General features: G+C 48.4%; 1 pseudogene; it reads right to left on the reverse strand.

The window, feature by feature from the left end:
- Positions 1–4,118: 4,118 nt before the first annotated feature.
- LOC106696608 lies at positions 4,119–6,143 on the reverse strand (annotated as a pseudogene).
- Between the last annotated feature and the right edge of the window lie 2,675 nt (positions 6,144–8,818).

An 8,818-nucleotide genomic window follows, 5' to 3' on the forward strand; every position in this document is an offset into this window, starting at 1 on the left:
AACATTGTTATTTTATAGTTTGTGTTCAATATATCCAGTATCTGAGGTCTTTGGAGTCCTTAACTGGACTCTTTCTTCTGGATCTTGCTATGGCACCTTATTTCCTAGTATGTTTAATGATTTTGCTTGAAGGCTGTTTGTTCCTTGGAGTGTGTGTGTGTGTGTGTATGTGTGTGTGTGAATTTCCAGAATTAATTTTAAAAATCCATAGATTCAAAAAGCCTTCTCCACCTTCTCCACTCCCACACTCTCCCTTGCAACACCCCCCCCCCCAAAAAAATCCGTAGGAGGACAAATTAAAAAACATATACACTTATATTTATAAAAAACACACACCTATATTTATAAGATTATATCAGCTTAAAGAAAAAGCATGGAAGAACACACAATGTATTGTTAACACAGGCATGTGGGCATGGAGGTTAAGGCGAGTACAGAGAAAGAATGATGTGGGTGATGAGGAGAGTGGGAAATAGCAAAGCACAAAAGGGAAAAAAGATGCAAAATTTCATGATTAAAAAAGGGGACATATGTACTACTCTTTGTAATATTTTAAGCAATAAAACAAAATTTAAAAATAAAAATAAATAAATAAATAAAAATTCATGATTACACTTAGGAATTTTTATAAATGTATATATGTAGAAAGTGTAACAATAAAATGTATACATTCAAAATAAAAGAATAAAAACTAAATCAAAAAGTAGACTCAGAGAATAATGCCTTGTGGCCACATTCAAGGATAATTCAATTTTAGAAAACATATCAAAATCATTAAATATACTATAATAACTAATTAAAAGTAAATAATCTTATGTTATAAGTATATGTTCTTAAAAGAGGCATTAATAACATTCAGAAACCATTCTTAATATAAGGAACTTTTAAAGTTGGTAAAAAAAAAAATCAACAATCATTTAAAAAATAGCAAAAAACCCTGAAACGGTTAATTGCAGAAGAAGAAAAGCAAGTGGCCAATATATTTATATGAAAAAATTAATTGTCATTAAGTTATTAAAGAAACACAAATTAGGGACCTTGAACCTTCATTTATCCTGTCTGCAGCAAATGTTCTTGTCTGATTCTGGCTTTCAAATATTTAAAAGTTGTTTTTATATTAGCAGAGATTTAAAATGTTTCTCATGTATGTAGCTTTGTCATTCTTATGAGTTTGATGTCATTTTACACCCTTGAAATTTGCAAACACTGAAGAGATTATAATAACACTAGAGGCCCGGTGCACAAAAATTTGTGCACTCGGGGGGGAGGGGGGCATCCCTCAGCCCGGCCTGTGCCCTCTCGCAGTCTGGGACCCCTCGGGAGATAACGACCTGCTGACTTAGGCCTGCTCCCGGGTGGCAGAGGGCAGGCCCAATCCCTAGGTGCAGCCCCTGGTTGGGCTCAGAGCAGGGCGGATCGGGAGGTTGCGATGCCACCCTCAGTCATGCTCAGGGTACAGCCAATTGGGGGGTTGGGGCACCGCCCCCTGTCACACTCAAGGCAGGGTTGATGGGGAGGTTGCGGCGCCACCCCCTGTCACGCACAGAGCAGGGCCGATCAGGGGGTTGGGGCGCTGCCCCCTGTCACTCACAGAGCAGGGCCCATCAGGGGGGTTGGGGCTCCGTACCCTGTCACGCACAGAGCAGGGCCCATCAGGGGGGTTGGGGAGCTCCCCCCTGTCACGCACAGAGCAGGGCCCATCAAGGGAGTTGGGGAGCTCCCCCCTGTCACACACAGAGCAGGGCCGATCAGGGGGGTTGAGGAGCTCCCCCCTGTCACTCACAGAGTAGGGATGATAGGGGAGTTGGGGCACAGCCCCCTGTGACACACAAAGCAGGGCGGATCAGGGGGTTGGGGTGCCGCCACTGTCACACTCAGGGCAGGGCCGATGGGGAGGTTATGGCTCTACACCGTCACACACAGAGCAGGGCCCGTGGCGGGGGTGGGGGGGTTTGGGCACCTCACCCTGTCACACACAGAGCAGGGCCGATCAGGGGGTTGGGGCGCTGCCCCCTGTCACGCTGATCCCGGTGCTGGGAGGCATATTACTATATAGGATAGAGGCCTGGTGCATGGGTGGGGGCCGGCTGGTTTGCCCTGAAGGGTGTCCTGGATCAGGGTGGGGGTCCCCACTGGGGTGCCTGGCCAGCCTGGATGAGGGGATGATGGCTGTTTGCAGCTGGTCACACACCCTTCAGGGTGGGGGTCCCCACTGGGGTGCCTGGCCAGTCTGGGTGAGGGGCTAAGGGCTGTTTTCAGGCTGGCGAGTGACTGAAGCTCCTAACTGCTCCTTTTTTTCTTTCTTTTTTTTAAATTCTGGGCCAGCTTTAGCTCTGAGGCTTGGCTCCAGCTCTTAGGCCTCAGCTGCTGAAAGCAGGTATCTGGTTTGTTTTGGTTCTATAATCGAAACACTGTTTCAACTCCAGCTCTGAGATCCTGGCTGGCTGAAAGCAGGTTTCTGGGGTTTTGTTTAGCTTCTATATTTGTAACAATGTTTCAAACTGCAAGCTCAGAGGCCGGCAGCTGCAGGCGGGGAACGTTGGAGTCCTCCGTCACTGAAGCAAGCAAGCCTCCTGTTCGCTTCAAGCTGCCTGGCTGCCGGCCGCCATCTTGGCTGGCAGTTAATTTGCATATCGCCCTGATTAGCCAATGGGAAGGGTAGCAGAGTGACACCAATTTGCATGTTTCTCTTTTATTAGTGTAGATAATTAACGTTCTCATCCCATGTTGCTGATGGGAGGGCAAACAACAGATTTTGAAATATAATCAGACAACAGCTATTAAAATATTAAACATGTTTGTCTTTTGAGCTTTTGAACTAGCAGTCCTATTTTGAGGAATCATATTGCAGAAATGAATAAACTGGATAATATACAGATGTTTCTTGCAGCCCTATTTACAAAATATAACTCCATAGGAAGTGGGGGGAGTGGACACAGCTGAACATCCATAAGTAATAAAAAAGATATATTCTGTAGATTTACAAAAATGAAGGGTTTTCCCTCATTATGGATATTGTGTGTACATTGACTACTTTATTTGGAGGGATGTCTGTAGCATCCTATTAAGTGAAGAAGGTAAGATACAGGATGTAATAGACAATATGTTGTTTTTGCTGGTCCAGGATTCATCAACTTTTCTGGTTAAACAGAACCTGGATTTTCCATTTGTTAGTGTTATGGACTGGAATTCTGTGCAGTATCCCCCCGCCCCCAACACACACACCCAATTCATATGTTGAAATTATAGTGCCCAATGTGATGGTATTAGGAGGGGTGCCTTTGAGGGATAATTAGTTCAGAAGGGTGGAGCCCTTTTAAGAAGAGTAATTATCTCTCTCCTCTCTCCTCTCTATCATCTATCTATCTATCTATCTATCTATCTATCTATCTATCTATCATCTCTATCTCTATCTCTCTCTCTCCCCAAAAAAGAGTGTCATCACCTGACACCTTGATATTAGACTTCCCAGCCTCCATAACTGTGAGATATAAACGTTTGTTATGTAAGCCGATCAGTTTAGAGTGTTTTTGTTATTGCAGTTGAAACTAAGACAGGGAACCTATTTTCAATCCATGTGTGCTCATGACGCATGCTTGAATGACTTCAAAATAAAGGCCATAAAAGAGACAAAGAAGGTCACTACATAATATTAAAGGGATAAATCCAACAAGAATATATAACCCTTGTAAACATATATGGATACAATATAGAAACACCCAAATATGTATATAAAAAACTCTTGATGGACTTTAAGAGAGAGATTGACAACAATACAGTCATACTAGGGAACTTTAACACACCACTGACATTACTGATAGATCTTCCAGATAAAAGAACCAACAAGAAAACAGTGATCTTTATTGACACACTAGATCAGATGGAATTGACATTTGCAGAACATTTCACCCCAAAGCTAAAGAATATACATTCTTCTCAAGTGCACATGAAACATTCTCAAAGATAGACCACATGTCAGCACACAAAATAAGTCTATATATGTTCAAGAAGATTGAAATCATATCAAGCATCTTCTCAAATCACAATGGCATGAAACTAGAAATCTACTACATTAAAAAACTCAAAAACATTCAAATAATGGGCTAAATAGCATGTTATTTTTTTTTTTCCCCTTCACCTGCTTTAATAGCTCTAAAACACCAAAGAGGAGGGGCTTGGGTTTCGCTGGCTCTGCTTTAAAACATCATGGCTTTCTGTTCCATAGGAGAGGAGGGGGCCGCAGAGGGCCCAGCCCACGGGGGTGACTTTGGTTGTCCCTGGTCTTGTTGCATAGACGAGGCTGGGGTATGAGAAGACACCGAGGGACCGCTGCGAGGTTCCTGGCTGGTCCGACCCAAGCCAGACAGTGTGCTACCTCGTTCCACCACCAGGAGGCGACTGTTCCGTCTGGCTTTTCTTCCTTTGGGGTTGCTGGCCGGATGGGCGGGGAAGGGAGGCAAGAAAAGGGATGTAGTGTGGCATCGCGGTAGGTGAAGCGAAATCTAGGCCTGGGACTGTAGGCGGAAAGCTTCCTCTTCCGCCGGGAGTCGGTGCAGGAGGATTCCACCTAGACCTAAGCCTGGAAGAGGGGAAGTTACACCCGGGCAGCAGTTAAAGTTCTCTCGCCTACAAGGGAACCTCTTCCTCCCAGTTCAGAGGACGAGCTTTTAGGAAACGCTGCTGCCTTCCCAGGGATGCGCGTCACCCGGGTTGGGCCACCGTCCAGAATGTAACTGTTTGCTGTGGCTCTGAGCGGGGCGGCCGCGCTGGTTTAACTGCATGGATAGTTCGGATTGGCTCTGAACTCCCTCCTTCAGCCCCGCATGGACGGGCCTGGAATTCTAGAAATTCCACACCAAAGGGGGACATACCAAAGCGAAAGGGAAAGGAAGTTAAAAAACTAGACTATCTTTCCCGATCCCCCTTCCTCACTCCTGGTCGGGGCGCCCCCTGCAGGCCGCTGTCTCAGCACGCCTTCAGCACCTGCTGCAGATGGAGGCGCACATCTGGGCGGTCTCCCAGGGCACCACGGTGGCGCGGAATGAGCTGGGCTCGGCCTTCTGCGCCTCCTGGATCAGGCGGTGCATGGGGTAGCCGCGGCGCGCGAAGGCCACGTCGCCGCCGGCTAGCAGGCCCATGGGGCAGAAGTCATTGGCGCCGTCGCCCACGTAGAAAAGGCGCTCGAAATGTACGCCATCCTGGGCCGACTCGCGCAGGTAGTCGCTGAGCACCTTGTGCTTGCACATGTTGCTGGGGCACCGCGCGCAGCTGTGCGCGTGGAAGGGCCGCAGCGCCAGCAGCCCCCGCGCGTCGGGCCCCGACGGGTTGCTGAGGATGCGGCCGAATGGGCCCAGGTGGCCGGCGGCGCGCAGCGCGCTCTCCACGCCGAAGGTGTTGGCATCCGAGATGAGAATCACCTCGAAGCAGGCTCCCTGCTTGGCCACGAACTGCAGCAGGTCGCCCATGCCCGGGGACAGGGGGATGGCCTCGTAGACGGCGCGCAGGTCCCGCGGCCGCACGCCCTGCTCGCCCAGGTACTTGAAGACCCGCTGCATGTACTCGTCGTAGAAGCCCTCGCGGTAGGTGGCGCGCAGGCTCTCCGGCAGCCGCTGGCCCGGCGCGGCGCGCACTATCGAGTCGTCGCTGTTTTCGTCCACGATGGTCTCGTCAAAATCGAAGGTCAGGAGGAAGCGCGGCGCGCCCTGCACCGCCATCCCGCCGTCCCTAGACAGGCATCGGAGGCCAGCAACTGGAAAACACCCGCTCATTGTTGGTGCACCACCCCAGCACCACCTGTAGGGACTGCTGGGCTCTAGCCGTCGTCCAGAGCTCCTGACAACCACACAAGGTCCGTTGGAGGGCGCCCAGTCAGCTGGCTGTGTTCCCACCGCTGATGCTACCAGGCCTTATCCCCGCTGCTGGGCCCCAGGAACCACTCCCAGGAGCTCAGTAAAAACAACCCCTCAGCTGGGCAGTGCTTGCAGAGCACAAAGCCCTCGCTAGGCATCCTCTTAGCGATCCACTAGGATGCTGGAGAGGTTATAGAGGATAGAGTTGGAGACCCAGAGAAGGGAACTGACTTGCTCAAAGGTCACCACTGTAAATGGCAGACAGATTCAAAACCAGATCTGAGCCCTGGCTGGTGTTGCTCCGTGGTTAGAGCATCAGCACCTCACAGTAAAGGGTCGAGGGTTCGATTCACGGTCAAGGGCATACTCAAAAACATTCAAATAATGGGCTAAATAGCATGTTATTAAACAATTAATGGTTTACCAGTGATATCAAGGAAGAAATCAAAAACTTCCTGAAAACAAATGAAAATGAGCACACAACAACCAAAATTCTGTGGGACACAGCAAAAACATTCCTGAGAGGAAAGGTCATAGCATCATAGGCCTACCTCAAGGAACAAGAAAAAGCTCTGATAAGTTATCTAACCCTACACCTAAAGAATTAGAAAGAGAACAGGAAGAAAAGCCCAGAGAAGTAGAAGGAAGGAAATAATAAATATCAGAGTGGAAATAAATGACATAGACACTAAAAAACACACAACACAATACAAAAGATCAATAACACCAAGAGCTGGTTCTTTGAAAAGCTAAACACAATTCATGAAACTTTAGCCAGACTCTTCAAGAAACAAAGAGAGAGGACCCAAATCAATAAAATCAGAAACAATGTAACAGGAGGCAATATAACAACTGACACCACAGAAACACAAAGGATGACAAGAAAATACTATGAACAACTATATGGCAACAAGCTGGACAAAGCGGGTGAAATGGACAAATTCCTAGAAACACACAATCTTTCAAAACTCAATTAGGAAGAATCAGAAAACCTGAATAGACCAATAACAACAAATGAAATTGAAGCAGTAATCAAAAAACTCTGAGCAAACAAAAGTCCTAGCCCTCCCTGTTGGCCATCAACCAGGAGACTGGAGGTTGAATTCGGCTCTTAATCCCAGCATCCACCTGCCCCTTTTCTGGGACCCAGGCTGCTTCCCAGCTAACAATGCAGAACCACAGACACTGCAGACCACAGGGTTCAGCTGCCATGGTGTTGTATGGAATGTCAGTATTTGGATTAAAGCCCTACTATCTTTGGGAGCCCTTGAATGTTGTGACTGAGCTTCTTTGCTTTTGAATGGCTGGGGCACTTTGATAGGAGGCTTTTTTTAGAGTGGGGAAGCCACTGTTAAACCAAAATGAGTCTAAAGAAAAGGATCACATGAGAGGATGCAAACTTTGTAGCTGGGTTTTGAATTTCTTTAATACTTGCTTTCAGAGCTGCCCTACTTTTAAATGGATGCACATGGCTGCAACACTGACCAAACACCAATTGATGGTTTTGCTTTGGGATTTAATAAAAGATGATTTTTAAGAAATAGCCTAGATTGTGCTGATTCTCAGGTATCTGTACCCCAGTGTCAACCCTGGGTGTGGCCCATCTTCTAGGACCTATGGTGTCATTTTTACTCCCGGAGCAGCTTCCTGAGCCCAAGGCTTGCACTTGGGAGGAAGTCTACAGCCTCTGAGGCGGGACTGCACACTCACACTGAAGGTGCACTGACCGGCATCTCCCTCAGAGACCACCTGGGGTCGCATCTGCTTCCAGAGCTCATTCAATCAGACACAGGGCAATGCCCAGGGCTCAGGACCTTCAGGAGGCTTCTTCATAGGCCTGTAACCTTGAACCAGCTGGACCTGATGTCTCTTGAGCTCCTTTCTCTCTGTGACCTGCCCTCCCCAAGCACTGGGCCCAAGTGCTAGGGTCACTTGTCCATTCTGTGCCAGCCCCCTGGGGTCACTCACCATCTCAGTGGAATTGCCTCTGACAGTGGTGCTGCTTCGCTTCTCTGGGCCTGGGGCTGAGACCATCTCTTCCACAGAAGGATTCAGAAGGATCACACTATATACTCGCTCAGACTCTCCAGCCAGCCTTCCTACACTGGGTCAGCCCTCCTGACCAGGACTTCACCTTGGGAAGTGTCCTTGGAACTTCTTACAGCTCAGAATCTTTGGAAGGATCACTGGGCTGAGAGTCAGAAGATGGGGTTCTGGGCATCATATTGTCCCACTGTAGGATCTTGGCCACCTTCTGTTTCATGTATCAATGGCTTTCAGCTCACCTCTTCCTGACTTGACATCAGAATTGCCTGGCAAATACCCGTCCTTCCTGCTAACCCCTTTCCCAGTGCAGAAGACAGTCAGCAGCCAGCAGCATTTGGAGCTCTCAGGACCTGGACACTCACATCTAAGTCTCTTCCTAGCCACTCCCTCCCTGAACACACCTCAGATGCCCTCCCTCCAAGGATCCAGGTGGCTGAGGTGAGGTCAGGTGGCAGGCAGTAGTCAGGAAGGTGAGGCGCAGGCCCAGAATGGCCCCAGTCATCCACTCCATCTGGGGTAAGGAGGAGGGTCTGAGCTGTTTCCGGCCACCCCATTCCCCAACCCACCTTTTCCACCAAAGCCCCAGCCTGGCCCTTGAGGTAAGTAGTTGAAACTCCTCTGGGGCCCGGACATGCAAACCTCTGGCACCAATGTGTCCTGGCTGAACCTCTGGCTAATGTGCAGCTTCCTCTCTAGTCTGTTTCCTTTTCAGAAAAACGGGGAACTGGATACAAAGTTCTCTTTGGCCTGTGACCCTCAGAGGAGAATGACTGGAACCTTAGAGAATCCACATGCCTCCCCCCCCCATTTTATAGATGAGAAACTGAGACCCAGAGAAGGAGAAGACTTGGCATCACTGTCATCCAGCAAATAACAGAAGGGAAGTTCATTAGGGAAGAGCCAGTAGTAGAGGCAAGGGGAGA

Source organism: Myotis lucifugus, unplaced genomic scaffold (assembly GCF_000147115.1).
Source record: "Myotis lucifugus unplaced genomic scaffold, Myoluc2.0 scaffold_21, whole genome shotgun sequence".
Classification (NCBI taxonomy): domain Eukaryota; kingdom Metazoa; phylum Chordata; class Mammalia; order Chiroptera; family Vespertilionidae; genus Myotis; species Myotis lucifugus.